Raw genomic sequence first — 13,858 nt, 5'->3', positions numbered from 1 at the left:
TGTGTTAAAAGGGGCGAAAAAGAAGAGAGAAAAAATTTCCCAAAGGATGGTTTGGTTTTTGCTTTTGGTTAATGGAGGTTGCAGTTAAAAGAGTGATGAGAGATAGCTGAAGAGAAGAACTTAATTATTACCTTTAAAGAACGGAGGAAAGGGAAGTTGAAGAGAAAGAAGAAGAGGAGAAAATAAAGTGACAAAAGGTGTAAGGGGAATGGTTTGGTTTGGTTTATTTATAACGTCATGGTAAATCTTTGAGCTTGTCTACAAATTAAGCCTAAAGCACTAACCAACTGTTAATTTACGATTAAGATTAGTTTAATTCAAAGTACATAATAAAGTGTGGGAACCATAGAAGACATAGAAGATGCGTGCTAGTTTATGATGATGTTTTTTTTAGCAGAGCATCATCACTTTCAACGAGTGGGGGGACCCTTTTATCCACGTTGCTCATTATTATGATTTCCACTTTTTTGGCTTTTTCATACAAATTATTATTAAGATTGGATCATGGTATTATAATTCGTCGGTTCGCGTCTTAGTATTCTAATATCCACCGAATTAAATTACAAATTGAAACCTTTTAAGGTTTATTATTAGGCAATGATCTTCTAAAATCAATAATCAGCAAATAAATAGTTTTCCTCCATCTAACTCATCAATTCAACTATTACTACTTAGGAACTAACTGAACATACATGCGAACTAATTTGAAGAAGAAAAAGGTTAGGACTTCATGTTATCATTATTATATATAATTGATGTTCTTAGTTTAGGTAATACATGTTAGTTTATTGAGATTATATTATTATTGATGGATCACGTGAATTTGGCTTAGTTAATCTTATATCTTTCACTTTATCTCTATAACTATCTATAAGCAAACGTGACAACAATGGGGATGTGAAATCTTCTAGTGTCTTTATTAAATAAGTTACTTTGAGTGAAACAATATTCAAAACAAATCTCTTTAAACATGATGATTTAATTTTCAGATGTGGACAAAGACAAAAGGCTGAACAAGAGAGCTATAATAAAGGGAAGGGTCCACTTGGAAGAATGACGTGCTCCCTCACACACATGATAAACATGAAAGTGAAACCCTATTCATTATTCAATTCATTATTCAATTATTCAATTCATTTCTGTATCTCTATCCGTACATCTTTCAATCAATAGTCTCTCATTCATTATAATATTGTTATTGACTTGATGTAAAATGATATATGTGCATTGTTCCGAGAATTTATTTACATAAAAGTTTAGAAAAATAACTATGATGGTAGATGTACTAATAAAAATAAAAGTTAAAAGGACCTGTTGACTCTGTAATACTGTCTAATATTACGTAGCTGATGGTGAGTGGGACTAAGTTGAAAACTTGAGAAAGGTGATGAAGGAGAAAAATGTTCATAAGAGTTCTGATTTTAGTTGGCTTGAAAAAATAGGTGAGACTCTTGTCATGTAATATAATATAATAATTTATTGAAATAAAATTGAATTTTATTAAAATAATCTTGATAATTAAATACATTAATACATTATTTGTAAAGTTTTAGATTCATTATAAAGAGAACTAAATATATTTTATGTAAGTGTAAATATTTTTTTATAGATGTATTTTGATAGAATGAATAATTTTTATCTCTTCTTAAAAAAAAGGATGGTGGCATTTTTATAGGCCAAACTTTTGCACTATAGCACCAATTTTATAGAGTGCCAAATTGTTTTTTCTTTCAGTGCCAACTCTTGTTGGTATTATAAAGCCATTAAATTTGACCAATGTGACAAATAGGAAGTCAATAACCATCTAATTCAATCACTAATAAAATGGAAAGATTATATATAAAGAATACACAAAGATAATAAAATTGTAAAAAAATAACGAAAAAAATGAAATTTTAATTTTTATTGTTACAATGCTTATAATAATATTAAGAAAGATATGTGTTAATTAAATTTTTAAATACTATTTTAAAATTGTAATTTTGAAAAATTTAATAAATTTTTTTATACTAATCTTTCACACACCCCCAAAAAATACTAATAATTTAACACGTGCGTTCAATGTATAATTAATTGAGCCTGCCGAAGAGGGACAAATAATGTTTAAACTTTGAAGTGTAGTATTTTTTTTTACGAATTAGAAGGTATGTAAGGACTGATTTATAGATGTCTATGCATCTTTTTTCTAGTTCTTTCTCAACTGCTCTTATAGTCTTACTTATAACAACTTATGATAACGTTGAAAAAGATATATAATAGTTAATAAATAATAATAAATCTAATATTCAACTTAATCGTTGTAATCGTTTATAAAACCAAATCTATATATAATACAACTAAATTCTTTTCATGTATGGACATGCACTTGGGCAATTACAAATTTGGGTTGACTAATTTGTTGAATCAGCCAAAATAAAAAGGTGTTTGTTATGGTGCCTAAAAAATATTGCTTAATTATTAAAATAGGTAAAATAATTAATTTTAAATTTAAAAATATAAAAATTAAAAAATTTTAAATATTTTAAAATTACTATAAAAAATAACTTAGACAAAAATTAAGTACCAAACAAAAAGCACCATAAAATTAGCCAAATAAAAAATGAGTGGGTACCATTTATATCATCACTTTATGAAAACGCACATGGTTGAACCACGCCGAGTGATGATTAATACCAAATATCGTTACTGAAAAAAAAAAAGGGATAATTACTATGTCTTGACAATTGTGGAAAGTATGAGTATGTTATATTTACTTTCTCTCTTTACATGTGAAAATAATTTCTGATCTGAGACTATTGAGCAGATTTAAATAATCAGTTATATATTATTCAAAATTATTATTTGTAAATTTATTTGTAACGTTACTAAATTATTTTAGATCATTTTTTGGAAAGATCTATCATTTCATAAACTAAAAGTGAATAGTTACGATACAAATACAATAATTGTCCTCGACTTTTACATCACTAGCTCAGATACAATCAGGTTGCCATACAAATACAATAATACTCCTACTCCTATTTCTTGTCTTTTTTAAATAGAAATTTGCAAATAATAGAGTTTTTAACTTGTAAAAGATTAAATAGATGCCACACAACAAAGAAAAAGAAGAAAGATATATAATTACAAGAAAAAAATGATATTAACGATTGATAAAAAAGGAACTTCATATTAATAAGAAAAATAATTAATCATATTAAAATTATTATGAAACATCAAATAAAATGCATTTGAGAGAAGGACTATACATCAATTTCGTTAACCGACAATGATACTATTATGATAAAGTAAATTAAGCGTTCGATTTATGATAAAGTAAATTTAAATTTAAGAAAAAATAAGACTGGACATTCGATTTGTGCAGGATAATTTTTTTTATTTTAAAGAAAAAGTCAATTAGTGGATAGGTTTTGTAAAAAAAAAAAATTTAAAAATTCAAAAAATCCAAATCTAAGAGTAGGTTTTGCGAAAAAAATTTTAAAAAAATTCAAAAAATCTAAATTTAAGAGTAGATTTTGTGAAAAAAAAAATTAGAAAACTTAAATATGAGAGTTTGATTTGTGATTTTCTAAATCTTGACATTTTGATTTGTTTGTAGTCATCTTCTACACCTAAGAATAACACACTTAGCTCTAATATTGGTGAAAAACACCATTCCGTCTCTAATACGAAAATTAAAAACTGGAACTATTTTTTTATACATATTATGTATACATTTTTTTTTACATTTTTATTTGTTATTTTTTATTATCTATACATTATTATTATCACAAAATAATCTATTTTTTCCACCAACCATCTCAAACAATAATATCCCATATTTGTATATAGATATTTACTATAGTCTCTAAAAATTTAGTGTTTAATAAACAAAAAAATAAATAATCTAAATTTAAATTCTGAATTTTGATGAAAATGTCCATTGTAATATACTGGGTTGAAGATAATAATAGTTAACTACAACAATGAACTTTAAAGACGTTTCTTTTCATCTTTATTGGAGAAAAAAGAAGGACACACAACAAAACTAAAAAGAAATGATGGAGGGAGAGGATAAGAACTTCTTACTTTAAGAAAGCGAATTAAACAAAGGTTAAATATTTAATTATATTTTTTATTGATTTTATTTTCAACACGCTAAACAAATTAATTATGTTGTGTGTATAAAGAAAGTAATTATTATTTATATAAAATATATATAAAAACGTAAAATATATATTAAAAATATACTAAATAATATATATTTATATATAAATATATAATAATTAATTTAATAATTAATTTTTAATATAGATATCATTTTCTTAAATCAATATATGGTTGTACGTCACACAAAAAGTAATTGAGGACAGTATTAATTAGAGTGAGAACTGAAAAGTGCGAACAATAATTTAACCGACCAAAAAAAGTAGGAAGAGACCTGTCAAACCAGGACCTATGCATGAGAGAATCCCAGAAAGAGAAGATTAGAGGAATAAAGGTAATTACATTGAGATTAACACTTTGTTCGGATGTGGCAAAGAAAATATATAGAAGGAAAGAAAATAAGAGGAAAGGAAAAAAGGGAAAAGAAAATAGAAGGAAAAGTTGAGTTATTTGTATATTGTTTGGATGAATAGAAAATAGATAGAAAGAAAATAGAGAGAAAATTTTTTTTTTGTTTAGATGAAAAGAAAAAGAAGAAGAAAGAAAATCATAATAATATAAAATTACATTAATACCATTATCATAAAATAAAGTATAAATATTTTTATTTATTTATATTTTATTATATTTTATAAATATTATAAAATATTATAATTTTATATATTTAATTTAAATTATTTATCTAATACATATAATGTTTAAATATAAATTTCTATTATAATAATATATTAAAATTAAATTTATATTAATATTTGTCAATAATAATATAACTAAAGGTAGTATTGAAAAAATAAAATTTTAGCACTTTTCTTCTTATTTTTTTGCTTGTGATGAAAAGAAAATTTTTTTAGTAAGACCCACACAAAAATTTTCTTTATTTTTTATTTTTTTTGATAACCAAACAAAGAAAAATATCATTTTTCATCCATTTTCTTTCTATTTATTTTTTTTTTCATTCATTTTCCATCAAACCAAACATAGTGTAAGAGAGTGACATGTGGCACATTTTGGTTATAAAATTAGTAAGAAAGAGATAAGAATTCCTTAATTTTTGAGGAAAAAATTTAATTTTAATTGCAATAAAAAAGTGACGTGTCGTACATTTTTGTTATAAAATTAGAAATAAATAATAGTTTTTGACAAAAAATTTAATAGATAATTTTTTTTAATATGAAAATAAATACAATTTTTCAATGAAGATATATATATATACTTTTATATATTTTCTAAAAATATTAGTAGGAACACTTACCCAATCTTTAAGGTAAATTCGTCATGTGAATTAAGTTAATAATATTAGTTAAAACCATGTAAAATAAGTCTTTTTAGAATGAAAAATGTTGTGTTATATTACTTTAGCTTATAGGAGCATAAAACTTAAGAAATAAGAATCCACAAAATAACAAAGCTTGAGAAAACTAAATAAAAGATGAATATTGTAATATATATAATAGAATTTACATTAATAGTTTATTTCAATTTCAAAATACACTATATCATAATATTGGTTAAAGAGAAAAAGAAAGGCTTGGAGGTCTTCACCACGCTATTAAATATAAGAATTTGCTTAAATTGATTTGTTTAATGTTTTGCAACCAAAGCTAATTTAGTCTTTTCTCAGATACTAGCAGACAAATTAGTATCAGACTACATATTCGTATACGAAACACTATATTCTACTATTTCAGAGTAAAATACGTGATAATTTTCCTATACTATATACTAGTGTACTAGACATCAAATACATTGATGCGTATCAAAATCTTTTTATATTATTAGAAAACGTGCACATTGTAACGGATGAGTCGTATATTGTTGAAAAATAATAATTAATTAATGGTTGTACTATTTTTTATCTCAACAACTCATTGAACAAAATTATAATCAAACAAGCTTGTACAAAGAAAAAGTAAATTTAATATTTTTGGTTACAAATTAATGCAAAATTAATTATTAATAAATAGAAATAAAGTTAAGGGAACAGAGCATGCAAAGCTTGTCGTGCAGTACTTAAGGTAGGACGGAAATATAATTGTACGATGAGATGCTTTGTTTTTCGATCAAATATATATGCCCCCACTTCGTTAATTGCTGTAACTTCTTGTTGGAGTTTTAAATAAAAAAACTTGTACCAGCTCGTACAAAGAGCAATTAACTCTGATCTTAACGTAATTAAATTTAATAATTATTATTATAATTATATCACTTAAGAAGATAAGCGTGTTTAGTATTATACTAATTGAATTGCTGTATAGCATTCATTTGAGAAAGCCCCATATGAGGCTAATGTTAATATGATAAAGTCACTCTCAAGCCAGAGTTGTGTACTGCAACCAAGGAATTAAATGCTTGCATTATCTTACTGCTAAACTTGTCAAAGTTTAGTATTTTTTCTCTTTCTTTAGCCACTTACATTATTAATAATTCTTATTGCTCTCTTGTCTGAGTCAAATTCCATTTGAATACACAAAAATACAAAATAATTAGTAAAAAGAGAATAATAATAATAATAATAATAATAATAATAATAATAATAATAATAATAATAATAATAATGAGGGTGGCACGTACCCACGTGGCATTGCTTGTAGCCACATAAATAAAAGGAAGGGTACAATAACATGTGGGGGCATACTGCATTGTGTCCGAAGCATGCGCAGCATTTAGAAATTAGAACGACCATGCATATAATTACTAATTTTATAAGTTATTACACATGTATGTAGCATTGAATTATATTATAGAAGCATGTAATAACTAATAATACAAAATTTATTCATAATTCATCAATCATATGCATTTTTAAAATTTTTCTTTTATTTGAGTTTCTGCTGTATTAAATTATTTGAGAGAAGCAAGTTTCACATGTGCCAAGTCAGACATACCTAAAGAAGGAAAAAGTTCTTTTTTATATGTTTGGCTCCTTTGGGATATTTGGTTGGTCTAGAGTCTAGACTAGATATTTTTCTCAATTGTGCAGATAATAATAGTGAGTGTTTTAAGCTCGGTTCATTGCATTGTAATATATGATAGATTCTATTATATCTCTGATTAAATATGGTTAAAATTAAAAGAATATTTTTTTAGCAATACTTTTAAAATATCATAGTTACTATAACTATTATAGTATAAACATACTAAAATACATCTATCAATATATATCATGATCTTTTTGACTAATTTATTAATACCTAAACTTAGACCTAGATATACATATTCATAAAACAAAATATTAGGAACTATATGTCATTTAGTAACTATGTAATGACCAAATAACCCTAACTGAACTGTTAATTTTTTTAAAATAACAAACTAAAACACATGATTATTGGCTTGAAGAGTTATGTAGCAAACTAGCAATTCTTTATTTTCTGGGCCACAAACTTACATTCAATATATTGATTTATTTATATTTTTAACATATTAAATATAAAAAAAATAAAAAAATTAGTATTACTACTTAGGAACTAACTGAACATACATGCGAACTAATTTGAAGAAGAAAAGGTTAGGACTTCATGTTATCATTATTGTACATAATTGATGTTCTTAGTTTAGGTAATACACCAATATCAACTAAGTGGTACCTTTTATTATAACTCATCATGTATGTCAATATGGCCAAGTTAGAGAAGGTATATTCACTGTCACGCTAGAAATTAATTTGTATTAAAAATGGAATGAAATATATGCAGAAGAAGAACACACTTAATGTATCATAATAATATAGCTAGAGCTAGCCAGTTCTAAAGCTAAGTGTTTGTAGAGAATATGCAGAATACAGTTATGTTCCATGTGAAATTGTTTCTCTCTTTTTTTAAAATAAATAAATAAATGTGTTTATACTCATGTGCTAAGATACTGTAGTAGCATATACATGTCTTGATTGCATCCTTTGCTTTCGCAACAAGCATTCTATTCTGCCTTCTTAGTTCTCAGGAATTGAGCCTAGATCTTAATTGAGGGAGACAATTATAGAAGTTTAATTTCACATATAAAATTGAAAAATAATTGACTTGCTCCTTTCTTTGATAGTACCTACTCTCTTGCATGTATCATGTATGCATATCTACTCTGATCCCCTTCTTCCTCCATTTCTATAATTCTCAATTATTGAAGGCCCACTTGATTAATTAGGGGAACAAGAAAAAATATATAGTAGGTAATACTTGGCAGTGGCACTTTAGAAGAAAGGGAGAAAAATATCTGTGTGTCTTAGATGTTAGTTTATTGAGATTATATTATTATTGATGGATCACGTGAATTTGGCTTAGTTAATCTTATATCTTTCACTTTATCTCTATAACTATAAGCAAACGTGACAACAATGGGGATGTGAAATCTTCTAGTGTCTTTATTAAATAAGTTACTTTGAGTGAAACAATATTCAAAACAAATCTCTTTAAACATGATGATAGCTCCGGCTTTAATTTTCAGATGTGGACAAAAATAAAAGGCTGAACAAGAGAGCTACAATAAAGGGAAGGGTTACAAAATTTGATCTTTCTGAAAAAATTATGAAAATACATATATTCCAAAAAAAAAAGGGTGTTAAAGCAAAAATTGGGCATGATGCCCAAACTGACCTGAGAACTAAAAAAAGAGAGTACTCCTTTATAAACTTTTCCAAATCCTCATGTGCCAATTACATTGCTTTTGCGGAAATTTTTAGTCGCGTGTTGCAGTTCACGCCATGAAAATCATCTCAGTTGCCAAAAGAAAATTTGGCTCTCATCTTCACCTGCAAATTTCACAAGGTACTTAACTTCTGTTACAAGTTTTTTAGATGCCATCACATTTATGATGCTTTGAAGGTATCTAAAATCATTCATATACATATATGTGCACAAATGTTTTTTTGCATTTTAATTAATAATTAACAGAGGCATGTTATAGGCTGACAATTTAGTTAACAAAATTTTAGTATGTGAAAATTTCATTTCTAATAATGTGGATATGTGAAATTTTACAAAGTGGTGCCTTTCAAGTATCATGTGCTTGTTTCATTCTTTCAGGACGAAATTATCAGCATTTCAAACTTTATTAGCAGATAAATTTGTGGTTTACTTGTTATTAATGTGTGCTATTAGAAAAGAAACTTGCATTGAAGGGAATGCTTTTTTTTTTTCCTTACCTGAAACATCAAAAAAGACATCAGTTTTATGTCTATGCATGTGATTGTATCTATATACAGAGATAGCCCCAAGAATTATCAGTGCAAATAAACCACAACTTGCAAAACCAACAATCTTTACAAATTTTGGTTTGTTGGTTGAACCTGCAATAAGAGGGAAAAATATAAGCATCTCTTCTTCTTTCTTAAACATTAGTTAAAGCTATGTGGACAAAACATAGCAGTTTATGCAAACATTAGTTTATTCTTTTTTTTAAATAAGTATTAAATATTTAAGTTTTGTTTTATGTATATAATAATTTATTGTTTAGTGATGCATATATAATTTTTTTTTGTCATTCAAAAATCAATCAGACAAAAAAAAAATTTAAGATATTCCATACCCTATAATTGCACGGTGGTTACTCCAATGAAGATTTAATGATTGTCATCATGTGAAGATACATTATTTTGATCATTGGATAATAGATTGTATGACTTGATTTTTATTTAAAGTAAAAGTGTTATTTTTATTTAAACTGTTGCTAAACAAATAAGTTATCCTTTTTAAACAAGAATTATCATAAAAAGACATTTTTGATATCTTCACGTAAATAGTTGCCTAATTGTATAATCGATTTTTCCTTGACTATCCTACATATATAATATTTTTTTTTATTGCATGTTAGTATGGTATTAGTGTCGATATCATCATTCTGCTTCCAAAAAAATATAGCAAATGTAATACTGACAAAGTCAAAAAGAAATCAATTAATAAATGACACAACCCAAAGCATAATATATACCCTATATATGCATAGAAAATATAGAAATTCAAAAAGGGGTTTATTCTGTGTATCAGGTTGTAATAAATAAAATAACAAATAATCAACAAAAATATAAAATACAAGATAGCAAGATAACCACTAAATTAAAGATTGTGTGATATAATTTGGGCAAAAAATTAAAGTTATTATTAGTTTAATGTGAAAATTGATTGATAAATTACAGCGGTGCTGTGAATGATTACATAGAAAGAGCCTAAGGAGTAGCATGTGAGATTCTTGATCTTGTGGTAGAGAATTTGGGGGTCCAAGACAAATTTGCACTTAGCACTTGGGAACTCTCGGCTTGACCAGTTTAAGGTTCACCATGACACCCCTTATTAACTGCTTGCTTCTCCATCAAATTTGAAGTAGCACATGGGTCCATGTCCCAATCCCAAGTACTTTGTTTAATTTTGTTCATGCTGGGAGGGTAGTGATTGATCCTCAGCACCGAGTCACTTTGCACGTCTTTGATTAGTTTGCTAAGTGTAAACTTGTCTTGGACTCTCAAACCCTCTATCACAAGATCAAGAATCTCACATGCTATTCTTTTGACTTCTTCTATGTAATCATTCATAGCATCGCTGCAATTTATTAATCAATTTTCACATTAAACCAATAATAACTTTGACTTTTTATCCAAATTATATCACACAACTTTTAATTTAGTGATTATCTTGCTATTTTGTATTTTATATTTTTGTTGGTTATTTGTTACTTTATTTATTACAACGTGAGAGACTGAATAACCCTTTTTGAATTTCTATATTTTCTATGCATATATAATGTATATATTTTGCTTTAGGTTATGTCGTTTATTAATTGATTTCTTCTTAACTTTGTCAGTCCTACATTTGTTCTATTTTTTCGGAAGCAGAATGATGATATCGACACTGATACCATACTAGCATGCAATTAAAAAAATATTATATATGTAGGATAGTCAAGAAGAAATCGATTATGCAATTAGACAACTACTCACGTAAAGATACCAAAAACATTTTTTTATGATAATTCTTGTTTAAAAAGTATAACTTATTTGTTTAGCAATACTTTAAATAAAAATAACACTTTTAATTTAAATAAAAATCAAGTCCTACAATCTATCATCCAAAACACAGAAAAAACACAGAAACACAGATCCAAAACATCTGAAGTGCTTCTCTCTTTAGTCTTCACTCTCTCTCTCTCCTGAAATTTAAACAGAGATAAAAAGGAGAACGTACATGAAAAAAAATACAAACTTTTTGTCCACCAAGATAAGAATAAAATAAAGAGAGAAAGAGCATCTAATCTAATCTAAGTGGCTAACTGGAAGAAAATAAGTAGGAACAAAATATAGGATTCAAATTTCAAATATTTCACTAATTTTCACTAACCTGAATGAGATCCACTTCTTTGAAGAACGAATGAATTCACGTGATTACAAGCATGAAAGCTAATTCCATGAACCCGTTTACTTGTGCAAATACTGCAACAAAGTAAAGCACAAATTTGAAGTTCAAACTTGAGAGAAAGAAAGAGAAGAGTACAAAAAGTGAGGTTTCCCACTATAGAAAAATACGTGAAGAGATAAAATGAAAAAGCACAAAAAAGCAGAAAAGGACGAAATACAGTTAGGAAAAGTCTAGAATGTTAGCAATTTTGTTAAATTTTGGCCAGCATGTAATTAGTAGAAAAAGATGAGTTATTGGATAAAATCTCACACCAATTTCATATCATTAAATTATTATTAATGACTATTTGATGACCACCAATTACAAAAGTTGTTGGTCCTCTAACGTTGCTCATAAAGTTATCATCTTGTCAACAATGAACAAAAAAAAGAGCATAGTGTAGCGTAGGGGCATCAAGTAATTATCATTACCGAATAAAATATTAATTATTAATTAGTAATGTAACAAAAATTAAATAAATATAACTGAAGTAGTTGAAGGTGGTTACTCCATGAAGAGACATCTCGGTGTGAACTGTGAAGTTAATATTATAAATTATTAGATAATTTGACATATTTTTCTGTATATATTTGACTAAATTATTTAATTATTTATAATATTATCTTCGAGTAACTACCGTATCGTAGCTGAAAGCCTAACACATAATGCAAGTAGAAACATTTCACAACTAAAAAAATATAAGAAAGTAAATATAAGAATAAAAAAAATAGTTGTGAGAAAGAAGAGAAACATACACAACATGCAAATCTGCAATTAGCAATGGTGCTAAAAGAGAGGAAAGAAAAAGATGCTAGTGTTAAATGAAGGCAGTTGCAACATTAACCACCAAATTAACCAAGTAAAGAAATGTGTTGAGGAAAAAGAGGAATGGTAACCTTAGATGCAGGGAAAGTGCTATTATATGGATAGCTGCTGCTATAGTAGGAGTAGCTATATGTATGTATGTTGTTGGAGGAAAATTAAGAGTATAGTGCTATTATATGGATAATCGAGATAGCTCTGGTGATCAGAAGGGATTTAAAAAAGAATAATAAAAAAAATTGGTTTGAGTAGAAGGTGATTGATGAAAATTGTGAGTAGCTAACTGGAGTTTAGTTTCTGGAATGGGGCTATCCGGCTATGGCAGCATATGCACCCTCACCTTCCTCTATTTATACACTCACCTTCTATGGCCCACCATATATATATAATTATAATTATATAATAGTAATAATAAGAAAAAAATTGACAAAAATTGGAAATTCATATTAGTGTCTGTGTTTGGAGAAGGCACTACCATATATATATAATTTAAAATCATATTAAGTTGGTTAGGCAATTAATTTGGATCTAAAAAGTTAGATGATTGATTTTTGTTAGAATATAATTAGAATCGATTAGAATCAATTAGAGAGTTTATGCATTTTTTTTTCTTTATTTAGTTGTTTTAAATAAGTTTTAAACTCAAGTTGTTGAGGAGATGTTAGAATATAATTAGAATCAATTATGATCAATTAGTATTATTTAGTATATCTGAATATTTATTATAGGAGATTACATTTTTATTATTACAATTCTCTTAGTACATATAAATATCTTTTTATATTGTATCATTCCAGACAACTTAAATACATTCAATAATACACAAATTCTTTTTTTAGTTTAATCTCTTGTTTCCAGCAATTTTATAATCCTGGTCCTGTAACTCTGTAAACACCCGGTGAGAATATTCGAAATTAATGGTCTTTTTGTATTGGTATGATGAAGCTTTCTATAGGAGACTCTGTCCTAATATTTTTTATATTAGTGCTGAGTTGGCTTTGTTAATTATAAATGACGTTGGATTAGATAAATGATCTCTTATTTAGGCTTCTATTTAAAAATGAACTGAGATGAGACTGGGACACTGGATAAGTGGGTATAACAAAATTGGAAAAGACCAATATAGTTGGTTTTATGAGATAGAGAAAGTCCAATATTAATACTTTGTTTGATTGAGATAGATTTTATGGACATAACATAGTATTAAACCTTTTTAGAGTAGATATTGAGTCGTATATCACATACAGATGACAATAATATGAATAAGTTTTGACATAAAATAATAATGAATATAACAATAATATTAATAATTCAATAATAATGAATAACTCTAAACCCTAGTAACATGTTTGGCTTGCATGAACCCTCTTTGATTGAAATAGAATTATCAATGTAAGGCTCCAAATAAGTTATTATAATTAGTATAAATTTATATGATTTATAGATTAGATATATAATTAGCTATATGTATTTAACTATTTAAAAATTTGAAATAAATAATTCTATTACATAAT

General features: G+C 26.5%; 1 long non-coding RNA gene across 1 annotated transcript; it reads right to left on the bottom strand.

Annotated features, from left to right (window-relative positions):
* Positions 1–7,980: 7,980 nt before the first annotated feature.
* On the bottom strand, positions 7,981–12,647 carry LOC130961686 (uncharacterized). Its single transcript, XR_009079605.1, has 5 exons — positions 12,419–12,647; positions 11,466–11,557; positions 9,664–11,277; positions 9,281–9,424; positions 7,981–8,887 (listed from the first exon to the last, which is right to left on the bottom strand). It is a non-coding gene; the product is annotated as an uncharacterized LOC130961686 (long non-coding RNA).
* Between the last annotated feature and the right edge of the window lie 1,211 nt (positions 12,648–13,858).

Source organism: Arachis stenosperma, chromosome 2, assembly GCF_014773155.1.
Source record: "Arachis stenosperma cultivar V10309 chromosome 2, arast.V10309.gnm1.PFL2, whole genome shotgun sequence".
Taxonomy (NCBI): Eukaryota; Viridiplantae; Streptophyta; class Magnoliopsida; order Fabales; family Fabaceae; genus Arachis; species Arachis stenosperma.
This window is presented reverse-complemented; position numbering and strand designations above follow the sequence as displayed.